This window comes from Heterocephalus glaber, unplaced genomic scaffold, assembly GCF_053883595.1.
Source record: "Heterocephalus glaber isolate CG9 unplaced genomic scaffold, H.glaber_assembly_v1.0 deba00001481, whole genome shotgun sequence".
NCBI classification, from domain to species: Eukaryota; Metazoa; Chordata; class Mammalia; order Rodentia; family Bathyergidae; genus Heterocephalus; species Heterocephalus glaber.
The window spans coordinates 54,637,407-54,659,398 of record NW_028258317.1 but is presented as its reverse complement, the minus strand read 5'-3'; the positions used below and the strand labels follow the sequence as shown (position 1 = coordinate 54,659,398).

General features: G+C 36.6%; 1 protein-coding gene across 7 annotated transcripts in view; it reads right to left on the bottom strand.

The window, feature by feature from the left end:
• CUNH9orf85 (chromosome unknown C9orf85 homolog) overlaps positions 1 to 21,992 on the bottom strand; it is a 70,249-nt gene that overhangs the window by 48,044 nt on the left and 213 nt on the right. For 5 of the 7 annotated variants that reach the window (XR_015440117.1, XR_015440116.1, XR_002392425.2 and 2 more), the window contains exon 1: positions 1 to 21,992. This exon is cut by the window's left edge and continues 9,477 nt beyond it. The exons of the other annotated variants lie outside the window; for them this stretch is intronic. The gene's annotated coding sequence lies outside the window, so the exon portion shown is untranslated. 7 annotated transcript variants of the gene reach the window in all.

Genomic DNA, 21,992 nt, shown 5'->3' with positions numbered 1-21,992 from the left:
ACCTGTTCCTCCTCTGTCCCAAACACCATCTTTAAAATCTCTTTTACACAGCTCAAGTAAACAAAGTTCAGGTTTCTTTACTTCAGCATCTCCTTTCACCAACACACCAGTGGTGACAAAATCATTTCTTCCACAGTGTTCCTTCCCTTTGTCTTCTCTATCTCCTATTTCCCAGATCCTCATCCTTGTGATCATGATAAGTGAGGATCATGAAATGAGGATCTGACCAGATAAAGATGGATTAGCATGTAAAGATGGCAGGAGGGAAACCAAAATGCCTCGTTATTTTTTTTCATAGTAAAATACACATGGCACAGAGCTCACTATCTTAGTCACTTCCAAGTATCAGTTCAGTGGTATTACAATATATTCATGTTGTGCAGCCATCACTACCATGCATCTTCAGAGCTCTTTTCATCTTGCAAATTTAAAACTCCATAGTCAGTAAACAGTAAACATAGTCAGTAAACCTCATTCTCTCTTCTCAACCCCAGCTGATTACCATTCTACTCTATCTATATTTTTACTACTTTACCTCGTGTAAGTGGAATTACAAAGTGTTTGTCTTTCTTTTGCTATTTCACTTACCATAATATCCTCAAGGTTCACAGACGTAAAATATCAGCATTTCCTTTTTTAAGGCTAATATTCCATTGTGTATATATATTTTGCTTATCCATTCACACTTCAATAGACACTTGGGTTGCTTCTGTTAACACAATGTACAAATATCTCTTCAAGACCCTGCTTTCAATTCTTCTGAGTATATACTCAGAAGTAGAATTACATGCTCATATAATTCCATTTTTCATTTTCTGAGGAGCCTCCGTGCCATTTTCTGCAGTATCTATACCATTTAATATTCCCAACAGAGTGCAAAGGTTCTAATTTCTCCATGGTCTCACCAACACTTTTTTTTTAATATTAGCCATTGTAATGAGTATGAGGTAGTTTTAATTTGCAGTCCCCAGTGAGTAGTGATATCAAGCATGTTTTCTTGTGCTTACTGGCCAATTGTATGTCCCCTCTGGAGAAATGTCTACTCAAGCCCTCTGCCCATTTTAAAATCGGTTGTGTGGTTTTTCTGCTGTTGAGCACTAAGAATTCTCCATATATTCTAGATATTAATCTGTTATAACCTACATGATTTGCAATTTTTTTTTTCTGTTACTGGGTTGCTTTTTTTTACCCTATTGATAGTGTCCCCTCCCTTTGTGGTACTGGGGATTGAACCCAGGACCTTCATACTGAGCCACACCCCCAGCCTCATTCATTCATTCATTCAGACAGGGTGTGACTAAGTAGCTCACAATGGGTTTAAATTTGTGATTGTGTTCACCAACAATAAAATATACTTCTCAAGGGCGCCAGGGACATTTAGGATAGATCTAGTTGGTTTATTGTGTTGTTCAAGTCCTATTTCCTGCTTATCTTCTGTTTCCTTGTTCAATCTATTATTGAGAATAGGATAATAGGTATCCAACTATTAGAACTATTTTGTACACCACAGATTTTGTTGGTCTGATTTTAGGCACATATATGTTCATGATTGCTATAGTCTCTTTGTTATATTAAATTTTTTATTAATACAATGTCCTTTGTCTCTTGTAAATTTTTTAAAGTTTTTTTTCTTGTTCTCTTTTGGTTACTATTTGCACGGACTATTTTTTTTCTTTTCATCCTTTCACTTTTAACCTATTTATTTCTTTGGATTTAAAGTCCCTTGTAGAGAAAATACAGTTGAGGTTTTTTTGGTACCTGGGATCAAACTCAGGACCTTGCGCTTGCAAGGCAGGGACTATGCCACTGAACTAAATCCCCCACCCAGTTGAGTTTTATTTTTAATCCATTCTGCTGTGATAGGGAACCTGACTCCATTTGTGTACCTGACTCCATCTGTGTAAAGTTCAGTGATTCCGGGTGGTCACCTTCCCCTTCCCCCTTGGGAGTCCCCTCAGTTAATCATAACAGACCACTGAATCCTATGTAAGTCTACAACTACATGTCACCTTTGTGACCTTTTGGTAGAGCAGTATGCAACTGTTATCTTTACTACCTCGTAAACAGAAGACCCCCACACCTGTGATACTTTAACTAAACTGTGTAAAACTTCCAGAACCCCCACTAGCTTCCCAAAGTTCTGCCCCCTGTGAAACCTCCCTTATGCTCCCCCACTCCAAGTCCTCCCAAAATAGAAGAGCCCTTAAAAGGACCCTGCAAACTGCCTTTCCTTTGTCTAGTTTTTGGAGGCCTGAGCCTGCTCTGGAAGCCAGCTATGATAATCTAGGATTCCATTTAATTCAGTGTGGTGCATCTCTATAGTTAGTTCCTACTCGCCTGGCCCTACAACACTGCTAATCTCTGTCTTTTGACTAAAGAGTTTAGTCTAGTTACATTTAAAGACAAGTATGATAAGAAAGGATTTACTTCTATTATTGCTGTTTTCTATATGCTTTATAGTTTTTGCTTTGTCCTTTTCTGTCTTCTGTTGTGTTTTACTGATTCTTACAGTAAAACGTCTAAATTTTTTCATTTCATTTTGTGCATAGTCTATAAGCTATTTTCTTCTTTTCCAGTCCCAGGGATCAAACTCAGGACCTTGTGCTTGGGAGGCAGGTGCAGTGCCAACTGAGCTAAATCTCAGGCCCTATATAAGATATTTTCTTTTTTAGTGGTAGCATATTTTCTTTTTTTTTTATTAAATTCTTTTATTGGTACATTGTAGGTATACAACACAATTACATTTCTCATTGGGAATTGTACCTTTACAGAATGCATCTTGGTTCTTATTTTTTCCCCATTCCTAGCCCTCCCTTCACCCCCTCCACCCTTCCCTATTTACAGAGACTTTATTTCCATTTTTTCCATTTCTCATCATTTTTCCTTTCCCTTCTTTCCTTTCCCCTGCCCCTCCCACTACCCCTAGCCCTTTGGACCTTTTCTTCCTATTTTACATTTTCGATTATTCATTCTAATCATTGGTACGTTTTAGGTATACAATATAATGACATTCAATATAATGACATAAGGTATTTTCTTTGTGGTTGTCATAGGAATTGTATTTAATAACCTAAAGTTGTAACACTCTACTTTTATTTTATAGCAGCTTAACATCAATAACATCAAATGCTGTTTCTTTAAGTTCCATCCTCACCTTTTTCAGTTGTTGTCACAAAACTAGTTCTTTACACATTGTTATGTCCAAAAACAGTTATTTTTGTACATTTATCTTTAAATTATAGAAAGCAAAAAGGGAGTTATAAGCCAAAGTTACATTAATGTGTTAATGCCAATTATTTTTTAAATGTAGTCTCTTAAATCATATAGAAAATAAAAATTAGTTGCATGTTGTTTTAAAACAATACTAGCTTTTATAATTGTCAATGTATTTACCTCTATTGAGATCTTTATTTCTTTTGTTTTTGGTACCGGGGATCAAACTGAGGTCCTTGAGCTTGCACAGCAGGCGGCGAAACCACTGAGCTAAATCCCTGGCCCAAGAGATCTTTATTTCTTCATACAGATTTGATTTACTACCGAATGGCCTTTCATTTTAACATTTCTTGAACAGCAGGTCTAGTGGTAGCAAACTCCTTCAGCTTTTATATGGTAATATCTTCATTATCTTTTACTTTTGATGGACAGTTTTGTCAGATGTAAGATTGTTGGCTGACAGATTTTTCTTTGAACACTTTAAATGTATCAGCCCACTGCCAGCTGGCTGAAGTTTTTAATAAAAAAACTCTTATTGAGGATCCCTTGGATGTTATGAGTCATTTCTTTTCTTGCTGCTTTCAAGATTTTCTCTGTCTTGGTTTCTGTCTTAGTTATTTCTTCATCACTGGACACAATACCCAACATCCACAACTTAAAAGGAGGAGAGGTTTATTTTGGCTCACATTTTCAGTCCATGGCTGCTGGCTACAATGAAACAAACGCATGGCAGAAGGGTTGGCAGAGAGAAGCTGTTCATGTCATGGTGGCCGGGAAGAGAGAGAGAAGGGAAGAGCAGGGAGGGGGATCAACTCTTCCAGGTCATGGTTCCAGTGAACAAGCTCTTCTAACCAGGCCCCACCTCCTAATAGCACATTTAGCTATGCATGCATGGATTAATCCACGGATAAGTACAGGATCCTCTGATCCAATCACCTTCCACAAACCCCATCTTTGAACATGTGAGGATTGAGGGACACTCTAGATAGATCATAACAGTTTCTAACTGTTTGATTATAATGTGTCTAAGTGTGAGTTTATGTTCATTTTATTTCAAGCTTGTTGGGGTTCCTGGATGTTTACTTTCATGTCTTTTATCAAATTTAGGATATTTTCAGCCACTGTTAAAATATTCTCTTTGCCACTTGCTCTGTCTTCTTCTAGAACTGCCAGATTACACACGCTGGTCTGCTTGAGGGTTTCCTACAGATTCTTTAGACTCTATTCACTTTCCTGCATTTTTTTTCTTTTTTTCCCTCATACCCCATCATTTCCATTGTCCTATCTTTGCATTATGTTTTCTTTCTCCTCAAAACTGTCTCTTAATCCCTTTAGTGAATTTTTCACATCAGTTACTATACTTTTCAGTTCCAGAGTTGCTTTTGGATTTTTAGGTTTTCTATCTCTTTACTGATGTTTTGGTCATGTTCATACATCATTTTCTTGACTTTCTTTACATCTTTAGTTCTTTTACTGTCCTTCAGTCAAGTTGCTTTAAATGCCTCGTCTAATCTAGAATCAGCTCTTTTACAAAGGTAATTTCTACTGATTTGCTTTTTTCCTTTGAATGAGCCATGTACTCTTTTTTCTCTACATAGCTTGTGCAACTTTTCTAAAAGTCAGATTCTCTCTTTCCCTTGGGATTTCTTGTTTGTTTGCTTTTTAAACTATTATTTTATGCTGTCACTGTGCCAACAATGAGCCTGAGGGATCAGCTAAGATCTTATCAAATTTTCTGTACTTGCCCCTTCCCTGGGCATGTGCAGCAACTTTCTTTTGCTTTTGAATGTCCTACTTCAATATCTGAGTCCCAAAGGGGTAAAAGGAGAAAAATGAAGGTGTTGGCTCTGTACAACAAGTCACTACAAGTCACTTTAGCCAGAGGAGAAAGGGGCTTGCATATATGAGGGGAACAGGTGCATCTGCACTAAGTGCTCTAACCCTGACCAAACTGTATTATGAGCGAAGTCCCTGAATTCAGACACTGTTTGACAACATTACAGCACTGAATAAAAAGCATCTGACTTCTGGACTTCCTCATGATCAGAAAAATCGAATTTATACCAGTAGTTTTTTGTTTTTATTTCTATTCATAAAATTTCATCAAAGCTAAACATATTGAAAGCTGGAAAAGTATTCCTCCTTCTTCACTCTTTCCTATTAATCTTGTTTTAAGTAAAAAGATCAAATGTCAGACCAAATCTCAGTGAAGAAATGTAAAATTAGGAACATGGTAGAAAATGTGGGTACTATCTAGATAAGTGATTTTCGGGGTTTGTTTGTACTTCTGTTGTTCACATACTCCTATCCCCATCACAGACAGAAAATAGTGTATCTTAACTTATAGGAGTGTAATGAATATTTGGGAGAAAGAGAAGAGAGATCCTGACACATCTCCCAACAGAGGACTTCAAAAGTAAAGGAGCTATATAGCATGCGTATGTGTGTGTCTTCTCAACAGATCCTCTACTATACTTATCCTTTAACTCTTGCTTGGTAATGTTCCTGGTCAATGTTCACTTACAAAAGTCTTCAAGTGATTTCAAATGCATGAGGCACAGCTGTACTTGGGTCAGATATCTCAGGGAAGAGTTGCTGACACAGTTTACTATAAAGCAAGTCTTTTTGGTTTTTATCATAAAAATAATAGCAAATTAAATCATTTGTACATAAAAGAGTGCTACCATAAATCTATAAACCACATGCCTAATCCTTTATAAAAATGCTCCCTGCTATTTTTACAACATTCTTGCGGTTAGGGTAGGCATAATTATCTTCATTTTGCAGATGAGAAACCTGAGGCTCAGAGAATTAAGAGATTTGCTTGAGGTCACAGAATTAATCAGGAGCAGCAGAGGAGAACCCATAAAGATGCCTCTTAGTTTAGGGCATGCTATTAAGTTACAAGTAGAAAGTGTTCCTGTATAGCTTTCAACATCTTCTAAATATAAAAACAAAATAAAGCAAAGCAAAGCCCACTCCAATTCTGTACAGTATATATTTCAATTTGTATAATGTTATGACTTATTCTAAAACTTGTATATCAACTGCTTTGCTGATAAGGGCTCAACCTGCTGGCTTGTCCCTAAGGTAATTTTTGTATATTTGTTTTAAAAGCACAGAACAAACCCCAATGTTAGAAAACATCATTTAGAGAAGAAAATATTATCTTTATTAAACACTATTCTAAGAGAGAAGAATTTCCTTTTCTATCAGCTTCCCAGATTTTCAGTGCTCTCAGGTCCAAACAATGAAGGGTAACTAAATGGTGAACAGTATGCGGCGACCTATGTACAATTCAACTGGAATGTGAAAAGCCCTATTGAGGCAGCAACTGTGTAGTGTCATTTATAAAAACACACATGTTTTTATCCCCACTCATTCGAAGCTAGTCACAATTTGAGATCTTGTCTAACCAGTATGATATGCCCCGAGTTAGTAATCTTAAAAGAGACAAAACTACTATGGTTTAACATGTATTAAACAAAAAATTATGATATTCTTTTCCTAATAACATTTTAGGAATTTGTAGATTTAACTCTTACAAGCATAATAACTGGTAATATCCATAAGCCAATTTTTTTTTTTAAATAAATCTGTATTTTAACTTACTTGGGGTCTGGTGTAAGGAGGTAATTGTCATCTAGAATGTAGTTAGCCTCTTTTGAGGATAGCTACCTTGCTCTGGCCATAGTAACAAGTCATAAGAAGAATCTGTTTGTACTGATAATGGACTCAGGAGTCAAGTCACATGAGTAAAACTTGGGTTTGTACCACAATTCATTTAGTTTAAAGCTCAGTTTTTACATATGACTAATCTAACCTTTAATTGTGAGCCTTTTCTCATTGTTAAAAGAGAAATAGGAGAAAGATGGTTCTGATGATAAGAATATAAACAACTAAGGGATAAAATTAAAACAGATTTTGAATGAAACATGCAAAACAACTGTAACAAAATACAGTACTACAACATTTCATTTCTATGGCTTTTCTAAATTCTAAATTTGTCCTGTAATTCTTCCTGTTTTATTTTCAAACCTTCATGTGTGGAGGGAAGAAAGTGTTATTGTTATTTGTTGTTATTCTTACAAAGTTGATGTAATTCACGCAAGGTTTTATAAAGAGCAACTCAGTAAGACACTCTAGCATTCAGGACTCTACTGTGTTGCTGTGACTCCATGTTTAGGACTCTTTCCAACCTATCAAACTATGAATGTGTCATAGGTTGGACTTAAGCACACCCTGTGTCATGACTTCTGCTGTCTATAGGAACAATTCCAAAAGTTATGAGCTAGTATGTACTTGGTACTATGCTAGGCATTTCAAAAATATTCCAAAGATTTACAATGTATAATCTCTTCCTTGCAGTGCTTAAAATCTGGTTGGAAATACTAAAGTAATGGGCATAATATACTTCTGAAGAGCAAGGCAATACGCTTAGTGTTTAAAATAACAGATTACCAGGCTGGGTTCATCAAACTGGGCTTTCAGAAGGATTTCGACAGAGGGGGAGCCATGACAGACCTTGGCTATTTCAGTCTTGCAGATTCAAAAGCTGTATCATTTCATTCAACTCCAACCTGATGGAAGTAATGCATCTCTATTGCTTATGACAAATTTATAAAGGTGTGACACAGGGAAAAAGCATTTTGTGCTTTCGACAACTACTGTTAATCTAAAGTATATTAAGTCCTCAAAAAGTTTCAGATCAAAGTCTACTGTGATATACTGACAATTTACAACAGCAATTCCTTTTCCTTCATACCTTCCTTATACCTCTACAGTCAGATATTAAAACTAGAAACAGGGTTCAACCACAAGTAGAACCAAGAAAGATGTGTGGGTAATGTGTAGTTATTATTCACACAGGCCACTATGTTTCAGCCTTTCCTGAAATGCATGTGACTTCATAAGACACAAGAGTAAGGTGATTCAGAGAGCTGCTTTTATGAGAGGAGAAATCCTGTGATTTAAATGCCAGGGTATATGAACAATTTCGAACCCTTAATTTAGCCCCACCCTCTTGTGGTATTTGGGGTTTGAACCCAGGGCGTTAACATTGAGCTACATCCCTAAACTTTATTTTTGAGACAGGGTCTCACTAATTCACTAAATTGCCCAGGCTGGGCTCTAATTTGCACACCTTCTGCCTCAGCCTCCCAGAGTTCCTGGATTACAGGTGTGCTTCACCAAGCCCAGCTTAATTCAACTATTTTTTTTAACCCAAAACTTATAAGAAGCTCTCAGTGAAGCTGGGCATGATGATGCCTGCCTGTAATCCCAGCTATGTGGGAGGCTGAGACAGGAGGATTCCAAATTTAAGGTAGGTCTCAAAATAAAAAGGATGGGGGCTGGGGATTTAGCTCAGTGGTGCTGCTGCCTGCCTCACAAGTGCAAGGTCCTGAGTTCAATCCCTAGTACCCTAAATAAATAAATAAACAAAAAGGCTAGGGTATAGCTCAGTGGTTGAGCACTTGCCTGGGATACATGAAGCTCTGGTACTGCAAAGTGGGGGGGGGGGGGGGGCGGTTCCTTAGTACTGAAAGAAAAAAAAACCCAAAATTCAAAAAAAGCCTCTTAGTAAAATTACTAGTTTAGTCACTATTGTTTCTTATACAGTGTCTTGCTGCCTCAGCTAGACTATCAATACTAGAAGGTGTTGCATCTCCACTCTGCTAGCACAGACACCAAGCAACAGCAGGCAGACTTCACATTTTTGAAGTCAAGACTAATTTTTCTTCTCTAAGGCATCTCCTTCCACCCCAAATCCAGACAAGATTATCTTTAGCTTGCATTTATTTTTAATTCCTAGGTACGACTGAAATCTGGAACAATGTTTTATTTCCAAAAGATACAGCTCCTATTTTGTCATTCAATATAACAACACCATTACGTTTCATATTATCTTTATTTAAAGTTAAATTAAGACTTTATTAAAATTTTAAGTTAATTCAGTTTTACTAGGTTCTTGGTTCATCACTGTTTCTTCTACCACATGTCTTCTTACATTCTGGAGTATTTTTTTTTTTTTTTTTTTCCTGGAGTATATTCTTAAGTGTCATTTTCTTGACAAAATTTTAGTTTGAGTGATTCTTTAACTCTGACCTTCAAGCTACAACTTAGCTCTATAAGGAATTCTAAATTCAAAATATTATCTTTTAAGCACTTTGTAGGCCTTATTTTCTCAAAGTAAAAGAAGTTTGATGCCATTAAGATTATGGGTGCTTTGTCAATAATCTTTTTTTTTTTCTTTTCCCTGGAAGCTAGTAGGAATTTCTATCACTAGAGATCAAAAATATCACAATGACATGTATATATATTTTTTTCTTTGTGATACTGGAGATTGAACCCTGGACCTTTACACTAAGCTACACCCCTAGCATCCTCCTCTCGCTTTATTTTGAGAGAGGGTCTTACTAAGTCACTACACTGCCCAGTCTGGGACTGAATTTGATTTCCTATCTCAACCTCCCTGAGTGGTATGATTACAGGTATAGGCCACTGTGACCTCACAATATTCCTGTAAAGCACTAGATAAAATTCTTCTCTCTGAAGGTCTAAGGTTTTCTTCAACCTTGAAAAATTTTGTTTCTTTATTTTTTTAATTCTCTTTTCCTCATCTTTATTGTCCTCTGGATTTCCTTTAGACAAGTGGCTTTCTTAGCTGGATCTTTTTCATATTTCAAATTCCATTACCACTTTGGATTTTCAGGCTAGGTTTTAGGCCAATCTATTAGCTTAATCCTCCAAATTATTAGAGTGATCTTTATTTTTTTTTTTATTTATTTATTTTTTGGTAGGGGATCAAACTCAGGACTTTGTGCTTGCAAGGCAGGCGTGGCACCACTGAGCTAAATCCCCAGGTACAGTGATCTTTAAATTCTCACTCAGCTCTCCTTTTTTTTTTGTACTGGGAATCCAACTCAGGGCCTCGTGCTTGCTAGGCAGGCAGGCATTGCATCACTGAACTATATTCCTGGCCCTTTAGCTCTCTTTATTAAGATGTTTGCATTAAAAAAAAAGATATTTACATTTCAGCAATGACCACTGTAGATTTTAAGAAAACCACAGGACTTTATGTTTTTCACAGTTCTATCCTTGTTTTTGGAATTTTGAAAGCCTTTGAATCATTAACGATAGCACTGGGAATTTCTTATGTTCACTTCTGTGTCTTGTAGTACCACTCTTACCTGGGCATGGGAGTAAAATTTCTAGTTATGCATCTCATAGTTTTATTTTCCTAAAAATTTTAGTACCGCCTAGCAGGGCACTCATATTCACAAATGAGGGCCTAGATCTATACTATCCAACACAATATCCACAGATAGCTATTATAAATGACTGAAAAGGAAGTAAAATTCAACCCCTCATTTCCATTCCTCACATTTCAAATGCTCAATAGGTTCATATGGCCAGCAGTTCCCATACTGAATAACACTGATAAGGACTACTTAAATCACCATTGAGAGGCCCTGGACACTACTGGTATATTTTTATTAGCATTAGACACAGAATGGATTACTAAGGCAGAAATGAAAATCACTACTGCCTTGAAAGTGAATTCATTTTTTGGGAGGGAGGTGGTCTTCTACGTAGAGTCATGTCATCTGCAAATAACGATAATCTGACTTTTTCCTTTCCTATCCATATCCCTTTTATTTCTTGTTTTGAGTACCATATTGAACAGAAGTGATGATAGTGGACACCCTTGTCTTGTTCCTGATTTTAAAGGGAAAGCTTTAGGTTTTTCCCCATTTAATATGGGTTGTCATTAGGTTTGTCATAATTGGCTTTTATCAGAGTGAGATAAGATGTCTATGTCTATTTTCTTCACAGTTTTTATCATAAATGGATGTTGGATTTTGTCAAAGGCTTTTTCTGCATCTATGGAGAGATAATCATGTGGTTTTCGTCCTTGTTTTTATATGATACATTACCTCTACTGATTTGCAAATATTTAAATATTAATAATATAGTATTTATTATGTTTGCAATACATAATGACCACTTTCATTATGGGTATTTGGTACATGTACATTGATTGACACATCTTTTTTTTTATGTGTCGCCTTTCTCCCCTCCCTTCATCTCCTGTTCCCCCTCCCATTTGCAGTAGATCTATATCCTTGTATCCTTTTGTGTATCTTTTACTTTGCTCTTTACTGTATTTACACCTTGGAGTTCTCAGATGAGAGAAAACATACAATATTTAAGCTTGTGTTCCTGGTTTATTTCACTTAACATTACGTTTTCAAGGTGCATCCATTTTCCTACAAAAGGTTCAGATTTATCCTACTGTATAGCAGAGTAGTATTTCACTGTGTATGAATACCACATTTTCTTTTTCTATTCATGTGCTGATGGACATATAGGCTGCTTCCATATATGAGAAAGGGATGAAAAAAGAATTAAGATGTATTATATACATGTACCAATTCTCCATGGAAAATGTAATCATTATGTATTGCAAAAGTGCACTACTAAAAAATAAACAACAACAACAAAAAAGAAAGTGAATTCAGGTATTAATTATAAAATCCTTGTCTGTGGTTGAGAGAATAAAAATTAACAGCTTATAGCTTTTGCTTTAGTATGCATAAGAAACATGCTGCTTCCAAGTGTAGGGGTTCCTTGTTAAGCCAAGACCAAAAATGATCCAGAAAAAAAAAAATCATCAATAATACTGCTTTGCCTTTCTCTTTCATGCTATTTCTCTATCACAGAGATGTTCTGATGTTGTTTTAGCATTATTCTAAGGTCTTACTGGGAAAAATCTTAACTTCCAACCATATTATAATAGAACCACACTGTTTAGTTGTATCAGTCTAATCCTACTACTTTATTCAGTATCTTAAATGTCCTGAATTTTTTATTTTGTTCACCCACCTAGTATACATATCATAAGGATGTCTATATTCAGATATATAACAAAACAGTGTGTTCATTTCTTACAAATAATCTGACCTTTGTCAGAAGCTGCCAACACAGTCAAACAGTCCCTTTCAGGTACATGCGCAGTTTCCCGGGTTTCTAGTTTCTATTTTTCCCAAACCCATTAAGTGTACAAGGGGTTATTTACTGGCTTCAGAGAAAGTACCTGTCCTTGCGCTGCTTTCCTTAATGCTCTTTCTTGCTAACAGCACCTTTTTCAATTTTCTAAAGCCATAGTTTTATTTTTCCCTTCTTCCTTTTCACTAAAATTGGAAAGGAAAGTGTGTGTTTTCAGTAAGTCATTCTGAATTAGAAACTTTAGTAAAATGTGACTGATTTTTCTTACTGGACAGCAAAAAGAAGACCTGAACAACCATGTTCCTAAAGTTAACCTCCACAGTAAGCTAGAAATTTTTGCTTTAAATATATTAGTGAAGAGCTGAGCTTGAGCTCCTCATACGAGTGAGGGTCCAAGGACTGTAACTTCAAACATCATTACCTATGTGAAAGTAACCATAACATTCTTTATATAGATAATAGATGACAACTTACCCCACATGACTTCATCAAAAGCTAGACAGAGCATTATTATGTCATTCAAGTTTACAAGAAACGTGGTATCTTGTGATAAAGGCTAATAATGGCATACTGAACATTCACATATACAAGTATACACCATGATGTCAAATATATTACTCAAATTGATGACTTCAGCGACATGAGTAATTTCAAAACAAGTCAGCCACCTGGTAGGAAAGGGCTGGGCATTTAATAATACATAAATCTTCACAGAACAACAAAGCATTTAAAATAGTCCCTAGCTTAGCTTGGTATTTCATGTGCATGACATTGTCTATGACCTACAATATTTTCTGACCTTCAAAACTGGGTTTGAGTAAAGTTGTAATAGAATTCTGGTGATACAACATCACTTAAACATTACACACTCACAGCTCCATCATCTCTAAGATACTTCCTGGTTAATGGCATATGAGTCTGTCAAAACGAACACAAGCAAACAAACAAAAAACCCACACGTACAACTTAGTTCTTAAAGGACAATTTGAAAAACTATATTAACTTTAGAATATAAACTCAATTGTTGCAGTTAGAAATGAACTTCATAAACTCCTAAAGAAATGCCCACAATCAAGTTCTAAAAATGTATTCAACTTCATGAATAAGCAAATAATGAGAATCAGGATTTCAGTTGAGATAATCAGTTCCAAAGCTAAGGAAAATATAATTTCTGATATTTTTAGAAGCCAAAAATCCTATAGGGACCGAAATAATCACTGTTGGAAAATCAAATCACACTGAGTTCTTTCAGTACAAAGAAGGATTATCTGAGGTTGTACTGCACATTTAAGCATGAGGATGATCCATCACAATGATTTTCCACAGTTACACTATTTCTGAAAAGAGAAGCTGGTGATCCAGGAACCTACGTGCCCCCTCTCCTTGGTCACTCAAAAGCTATGACTTAGTTTCTTTTAATATCCTTCTTATTTCTCAAGATAATGGTCACATTTGGGAGAAATGGGTGATTGTGACTAGAAGTCAGTAATGTTCTCTATAGCTTGCTCACTTGTGAAAATTCACTGAGCTGTACTAAGATCAATGCAATTTTCTACTTATAAGTTATACTTTAATAAAAGTGTAGTTAACAAAATGTAGTTAACAAATACAAGTGTAGTTAAAGCTTCATATTTACCCTTTTCCACTTTTAAAACTAGTTACTAGACTGAGATTCCCAAATGAATTTATATCATACCCATCTTTGTCAGTGACTGGTTTGTAGTGGGTCAATAAAACAAATTATTATACATCAGTAATCAGTTATACTTTGTCAATAAGAACTATTTGATTTCCCTTTTTACATGCCACCTTATAGCATTGTTGCTATACAGTATATACATTATGCACAATGAATAGCTAAAAAATACTTGAGTCTATGAGTTTGGGAGAGAGATGGTATTTGTGTATGTGTGTAAGAATGAGAAGCTAAGACAAGTATACGACTAACTAATATGACACTCACTGTATGTATGATAAATAAATGCCACAAGGAAGGACAGGTATAGATCAAACAGGAAGGCATAATGGAGAGAGTAGCACATGACCATGATGAACATCTTAGTATGATGAAGAAATGCAATAATATTTACAAAATGCTTAACACTGTATTCAGATGCCATACGAGCATTTTCACAAACCTTCCATAATACAGTACAGCTAAACCTTTCAAGACCCTGAACGGTTAAATAATTTGCCCAAGATCACACAGCCAGTAAATAGCAAAGAATTTGAACTAAATCTTTTGAGTCCAAGATCAACGTCTTTCTACTACCCCAATGCCACTGTAGATATGGTCTTGAACAAGAGCTTGATATTTTGGACCAAAAAAATCCAAAAGCTTACAGCTGAAACTAGCAGGACTTTTTTCCCTACCCAATGCATAACCTTCAAAATATCTTTATTCTTCAAAATAAAACGACTAAAGCCAAAAATCAAAAACAAACAAATAGGGCTGGGGATTTAGCTCAGTGGTTCTGACACCTGCCTCGCAAGTGCAAGGGCCTGAGTTCGATCCCCAGTACCAAAAAAAAAAAAAAAAAAAAAAAAAACCCAAACAAATAACAAGAAAAACAACCAGCCTTCTTAAAAGAAGGATAGCCTAAACTGGCAATATTAGAATTTTAATTCACAGTTTAAGATAAATCCATTCAATTATTCGTTTTGGTTAAAAGGCCTCAGTCAACTGCAGTAATTGCCTCAGAAAGCAAATTATGTGAGAACCTTTTATTCTCATGCCTTTGCCACCATATAATGTACTGTGTTCATTTTGGCAATAAACATAAACAACTATTTGCAATCTTGTTTGACAACACTCACTGGGTAAAAAACACCCAACTTTATAGGCTCTTGGCCTATCCTTGCCTTGCCCTCTCCTTTTAAGAGACCTTAAATCACTTACTGGAACATTTCTGAGGAGCCTTCAACATGTAAGAACTTCTCCTTCAAAGGTGAGTAACAGAGGAGCCCCGTTCTCAAGATTTCCCCGTGTGATAATGTTACTGGATCCTTTCATTTTGCTTTGTTTTCAGAGTGAACTAAACTCATTCAACTTCTTCACCCACACAACTTACAAGCTCACATCTCCCTTTGTTCCATCTAATTTCACTTCCCTTCAGTCCCTCATCACTGAGCTCCACTATTTCTCTGAGGATAATAATAGCTTATCAGTTATTCCCTCTTTATTTCTGAATCATAATTGTACTATCATGGTCACAGCATTTGATACTGTTATATATATTTAGTCACCAACTACTTATGGAATACCTTCTATGTACCAACCCCTAGTCTAGGTGCTGTGGATGAAAAGGAAATCCTTGCCTTCAAATTCTAGGAGAGGGGTTTAAAACGAAAATAGTATGTTAGAAAGGAATGAGGGCTATGAAAATGAAAATGTAACAGTTCACGTTTTTGCTGATGAACTGAAATGTGGAATGAGAGAAAAGGCCAAAAGTCAATTAGTCAGGTCATTTAAAGAGTTAGGGAACACTGAGAAAAAAAATGTAACAGTTCTTTCTTTGCCATGCTATTCTTTTGTTTTTTTGGTACTGGGGATCGAACTCGGAACCTTGTGCTTGCAAAGCAAGTGGCAGCACTACTGAGCTAAATCCCCAGTCTGCCATGCTATTCTTGAACTCCCTTTTGGAAATGCTAGAACAGAGGCCAAATAGGTAGTTAAATTCATGAGTCTGCAGCTCAGGAGAAAATGTGACCTAGAGTCTTAAGTCCTGGGAGTTATAAGCATAAAACATGGCATTTTAAGCCACATTTTAAGCCACAGATTGAATTGTTCAAGACAGTTTTTAAAAGGCAAATGTTGGTGAGTAATTAAGATGACTGCTGAGCATTATTACTTTTTATAATAAATTTTATATTTGAGTAGTCTTAGATTCAAAGCAAAATTGAGAGAAAGGCACAGAGTCCCCTGCCTGCACCAATGCACAGCCTCCTCCATTATCAGCATCCTCACCTGGCTGGTAAATCTGTTACTATTGATGAACCTACACTGATAGACTTTCATCATCCACAAGGACTGAGTATTTTCAAAGGACTTCACAATACAGAGACCAATGACCTTGTCAAGGGTGGTTTCAGTGGAACGGCAGGTCGAAAAACAACGTAGACGGGGATGACACCATGGAACACAAAGAAGTGATTTTCTAGATTTTCATGAGATTTTTCCACAAAGAAGAAGAAACAAGGCAATAGCGAGGATGGAGGGAACAGGTTTTAAGGAAGATTTTTAAAGAAATTATAATAACCCATTGAAGACAGACTGACGATGCTTCTTTATTTCAGAAGAGCTAGAGTTTCTGAGTGAGGAGAAATGGACTAAAATAGCAAATGGGACGAAGGATTCTACATGAGCAGAAGAGGAGATGTGGGCTGAAAATTATCCCTTACAAGTCTCCGGACAGAGTTCCCAGGATGAGTCAGCTAGGGTAAGAAAATGAGAGAAACTTTATTTTCAGCACTTTGTCTCTATTTAATAATAATAAAATCTAAATTGCAGAAGGTACAGTGGAGGGATAAGGAAGGGGGCGCTGTAAAGATTATTAGCAATGGGCCGGGGATTTAGTTCAGTGGTTTTGCTGCCTGCTGCACAAGCACAAGGACCGGAGTTCGATCCCCGGTACCAAAAAACAAAACAAAACAAAACAAAAAAACAAATAACAGACTCACTGGGAGAAATTAGGGAGACAATCCCTTTTACAATAGCATATAAAAAAATGAAGTATCTAGGAATCAATCTAACAAAGGAAGCAAAAGACCTCTACATAGAGAACTACAGCACTCTGAAAAAAGATTGAAGAGGATATAAAATGGAAAGACATCCCCTGTTCCTGGGTAGGAGGAACCAATATAGTGAAAATGGCCATACTTCCAAAACTGCTACATAGATTTAATGCAATGCCGATTGAAATTCCAGCAGCATATTTCACAGAACTAGAGAAAACAATCCAAAAGTTCACCTGGAACCAGAAGAGACCTAGTCTTGGCAATAGGGACGTGGCAGGGGGTATCAAAATTCCCAACTTGAAACTGCACTATAAAGCCACTGTGGTAAAAACAGCATGGAAGGGAAACAGACCAGAGGATCAGTGGAACAGATGAAAAGATGCAGAAACAACTCCAGACATACTCAGCTACCTCATCTTTGAAAAAGGAGCCAACTGTCCTCACTGGAGGAAAGACAGCCTCTTTAATAAATGGTGTTGGAAAAACTGGATTTCAACTAGCCAAAGGTTAAAACTAGACCCCTATCTTTCACCATGCACTAAACTAAAATCGAAGTGGATTAAAGATCTAAATATTAAAACAGAAACACTAAACTTGCTGGAAGACAAGGTAGGTACAACATTCGAAGACACTGGCATAGGAAAGGACTTTATGAACAAATCCTCAGTAGCACAGGAACTAGCACGAAGAATCAACAACTGGGATCTCATCTTATTAAAAAGCTTCTGCACTGCAAGAGAAACCACCAACAGAGCTAAGAGACAACCCACAATGTGGAAAAAAATTTTTACCAGCTGTACCTCAGACAAAGGACTACTATCTAGAATATATAAAAAACTAAAAAAAAAAAAATCAGATCCCCCAAATATAAAGATCCAATTCAAAAATGGGCATCTGAAAAGAACAGACATTTCTCAGCCAAAGAAGTAAAAGCAGCAAATAAATATATGAAAAAATGTTCAGCATCACTGGTCATTCTAGAAATGCAGATGAAAACAACGCTAAAATTCCACCTCACCCCAGAAAGAATGGCTACTATCATTAAATCAACCAATAACAAATGCTGGAGGGGGTGTGGAGAGAAAGGAACCCTTCTTCATCTTTGGTGGGAGTGCAGACTGGTGCAACCACTGTGGAAATCAATATGGCGATATCTCAAACAACTAGGATTGGAAGTCTCATTTAACTCAGCTACTCCTCTACTGGGTATCTTCCCAAAAGAATGAAAAGAATCATATTATACATGTGCACCATGATATATATGTGCACCCATGTTTATAGCTAAAACGTGGAAACAGCCCAATTGCCCATCAACTGGAGACTGGGTAAAGAAGATGTGTTTTTTTTAATAAAGTGGAGTACTACTCAGCCATAAAGAACGAGAAACTAAAGACATTTATAGCTAAGTGGATGCACATTGAGGCCATACTCTTAAGTGAAATTAAATAGGACATAAATGTATAAATACCGAATAGTTTCTCTGGTGTGAAAAACTAAAAGAGTAAATAAGAATCAAAATGTATAATTGATATTGTGAAATAGGAAGAAAATGTCTAAAGGAATAGGGGAAGTGGGAGGGGAAGGGGAAAGGAAAGAAGGGAAAAGAAAAAATATGAGAAAAGGAAAAACGTGGAAACAAAGTCTTTGTAAATAGGGATGGGTGGAGGGGGTGAAGGGAGGGCAAGGGAACGGGAAAAAATAAGAACCAAGAGACTCATGTAATGGTACAAGATCCCAATGATGAATGTAACTGTATTGTATACCGAAAATGTGCCAATAAACTAAATGGGAAAAAAACAATCCACTGTATAATTGTTATTTGTACCTTTTTTTTTTTTAATTTAAATCCATTCTTCTTTTTTTTGGTACCGGAGATCACACTTGGGTCCTTGTGCTTGCGAGGCAGGTGGTGGAACCAGAGCTAAATCCCCAGCCCCTATTTGTACCTTTTATACAGAGAAATAAGTCAAGTGTCATGACTAGAGTTTGAAGATAAAGGCATACAAGGAGGGTAAAACTTAAAAGACAATTATTAGAATTATAGTTATTGTGGTTGTCTAAGATATTCAGTACCTGACACCTATTAATGTTTTTGTTTATTCCTGAACAATAATACAGTTTTCTTTTTACAAAGGACTGATATATGTTCCTGCAATTTCTCCAAAACATAAACAGAGAACAGAGCTTCAATACACCTGACTGGTAATCAGTCTTTTGGCTGCAATGCCTGTTTTTAATTGAGGTAAAATTTACACTAACATAACACACAGGCCTTAAATGTACAATTCAAAGAAATGTGATAAATATATTCACTTCTGCAATCTTCACTGCCTCCATCACCCTAGAAAGTCTCTTTGGGTTCTTCTAGTCAATTCCTCAGTACCCAAGGCAAGTATAGTTCCTAGTTCTATAGCAGAAGTCAGTATTTTTTCCTCCATATGTTCTTGAGATTCACTTGGAGTACATGTATCAGCACTTCATTTTTAAAATAGCATAGTAGTATTCCATCGTATGCATCTGCCATGATTTGCTTATCAATCTCTTGCTGACAGATATTTGGGGGTTTTCCTGTTTTGTGCTATTGTCAATGAAGAAGCTTGTAAACAGAGTCTTGTTCTGCTGTATAAATGTAATCACAGCACCTTAAACTTAGGACCACTTTCTTCCTGTTTCAACCAAACAAGAAGCTGAGGGATTGGACTAAATTAGCATCTACTTCTACAGTAAGTGGGTAGAAGGTGCTTCAGCAACAGTACCCTGGCTGATTAGATGAGATCCAACCCAACCTCCCACATCTGTGATGCATGACACTGCAAGGCCACGTGTCCTGAAATGAGACTCTAGAACATTTCAAGCAGGCAGTGTTAGGGGCTGTATTAGTCTGATTTCTGTTATTATCTACTACCTGAGGGTAGACACTTGATAAACAAAAGAGGTTTATTTGGTTCACAGTTTGGGAGTCTGAAAGAGCAAGATCTGGTGACCCCACCTGTTCAGCCTCTGAAGAGTGTTCCCTTTGCTACCTCACAGCTCAGCTAGGAGTAGAAAAGGGAAAGCTGCGTACAAAGGGTGCAGAGGGCAACAAGCACGTGCAGTGACCTCACTTTGTAACAACCCACTCTTATGAAAATCAACTTCAGGAGACCAACATTATGCAACTTTGGACACATTATTCACTCCCCTAAGTCCTAATTTCCCAGTAGGTTAAATGGGATAATTATGCCATCTATCATAGGGTTATTTTGAAGATTAGATCATTTGTATAAAGTAGACATAGTACATAACATACTTAAGTACACAAATATTTGCTATTATTAACATAACTACATTTCCAAAACTATTTAGAGAGTATAGCCCCAGACTATGTCACTTTCCATATCCAAATCAAGGTAAAGATCAGTCTCCCAAAGAGTGTGTTTCATAATAAAGAAGTTTAATGGGTATTGTATAAACAAAAGAATTCCATACGCTAAGAAAGTCTAAGTTAAATAATTTTTTTAAAGCAGTAAACATCTCAGTGCTTTATGGCAATGCATACTATATCCTCCCTCAAAGTGAGATCTAGTATACATTATTTCCGAAGTAATTTGACCATGAGCTTATTCTTGCCCGATCAAGATCATGTGGCCCTGGAACCCTACAGAATACACTTCAAGAAATGCTAGTAAAAACAACATGAGGCAGAGACAGTGATGCGGGAGGGGAGTGGGTTAAGGGCACACACAGACAAGCAGGAACAGAGAGACGGATGAGACCGCTGGGAGATACTACCATCATTAACATACTTGAAATATTATTTGATTAGTGCCCAAACTATTATAAGTTCAATTAAGGCAGTTACTAATTTTTTCCTAACCATATAACCCAGCATCTTGCATGTTTGGTACCAGATACTAGATGTGGAAGAAATACATCAATAAAAGAATTTCAAAAGAATTGTTTTTTCACACAGTGAAAAAACTGAAGACACTGCAATTATTTATTAACATGACAAAAGCTATTAAATGAGTTACTCTGCATTTATACATAGTAAACCCATTGAAAACAGTATCTATTCTAACACCACCGCTTCGCTGAATGAGAAGGAAAAAGTGTATATTATTATAGACAGACTGGCTTGTACATAGATGTCTAGAACACACACACATCAAAATGTTAACAGTGACTACACCTGCGTAGGACTAGGACTAGGAAATGACTTCCATTTTCATACTTTATATGCTCCTCTAATTCTTCAAATATTCCTTGACAAGTATGCATTTCTTTTCTAATTAATCTGTTAGGCTTTGAGCAAATGCAGGTTTATATAAGTTGCATACTTTATTCTTCATATTTGTATCACTATTTCTTAGAAATATCTTTATAATGATCGCAACATCAATCCTGAAATTAAGACAAGAGATAATACTGAATTAATTTAGTATTAATTTAGGCAAATTGTCTGATATTCCAAAGCAAAATAAGCAATAGAATTGAGGCTAAAGTATGGTTCGCTTCTCTAAGTTCAATGTTGTTTTCATTTATACATTGCTGCCTCTCCAGTAAGGGAAAGTAGGTTGCCTTGACAGAATCAAGATTTTATTATATTCTATTTTATTTTGAGACAGGGTCTCACTATGTAGTCCAGGCTGGTCTCGAACTTAGGTGATCCTCCTGCCTCAGCCTCCCCGGTGCTGGGATCACAGGCGTGCGCCCCCACTCCCGGCTCTGAATCAACATTTTAGTACAAATAACTACTGCAAATGCGTGATCCGACCGGGAACATTCAAACACTGTTTCCTCTCTTGTACTTTAGCTCTCGAGGAGCGTCCTGTCCACTCTGCAATTAGTTAGGTGTGTTGACCATGAGATAGATATATTTGCGACACAACATACCCAGGTTAGAGAAAGGGTGTGGGAATAACATTTTGGAAAGGGCAGCACTGCAGCCAGGACTGACTAGGCTGCGGTCCACAATCGCCCTTGTCGACTCTCATAACCTCACCCCTCATCTAATGAGTCATTTCTTTCTGGAGTCAGTCTACACAGCAGGC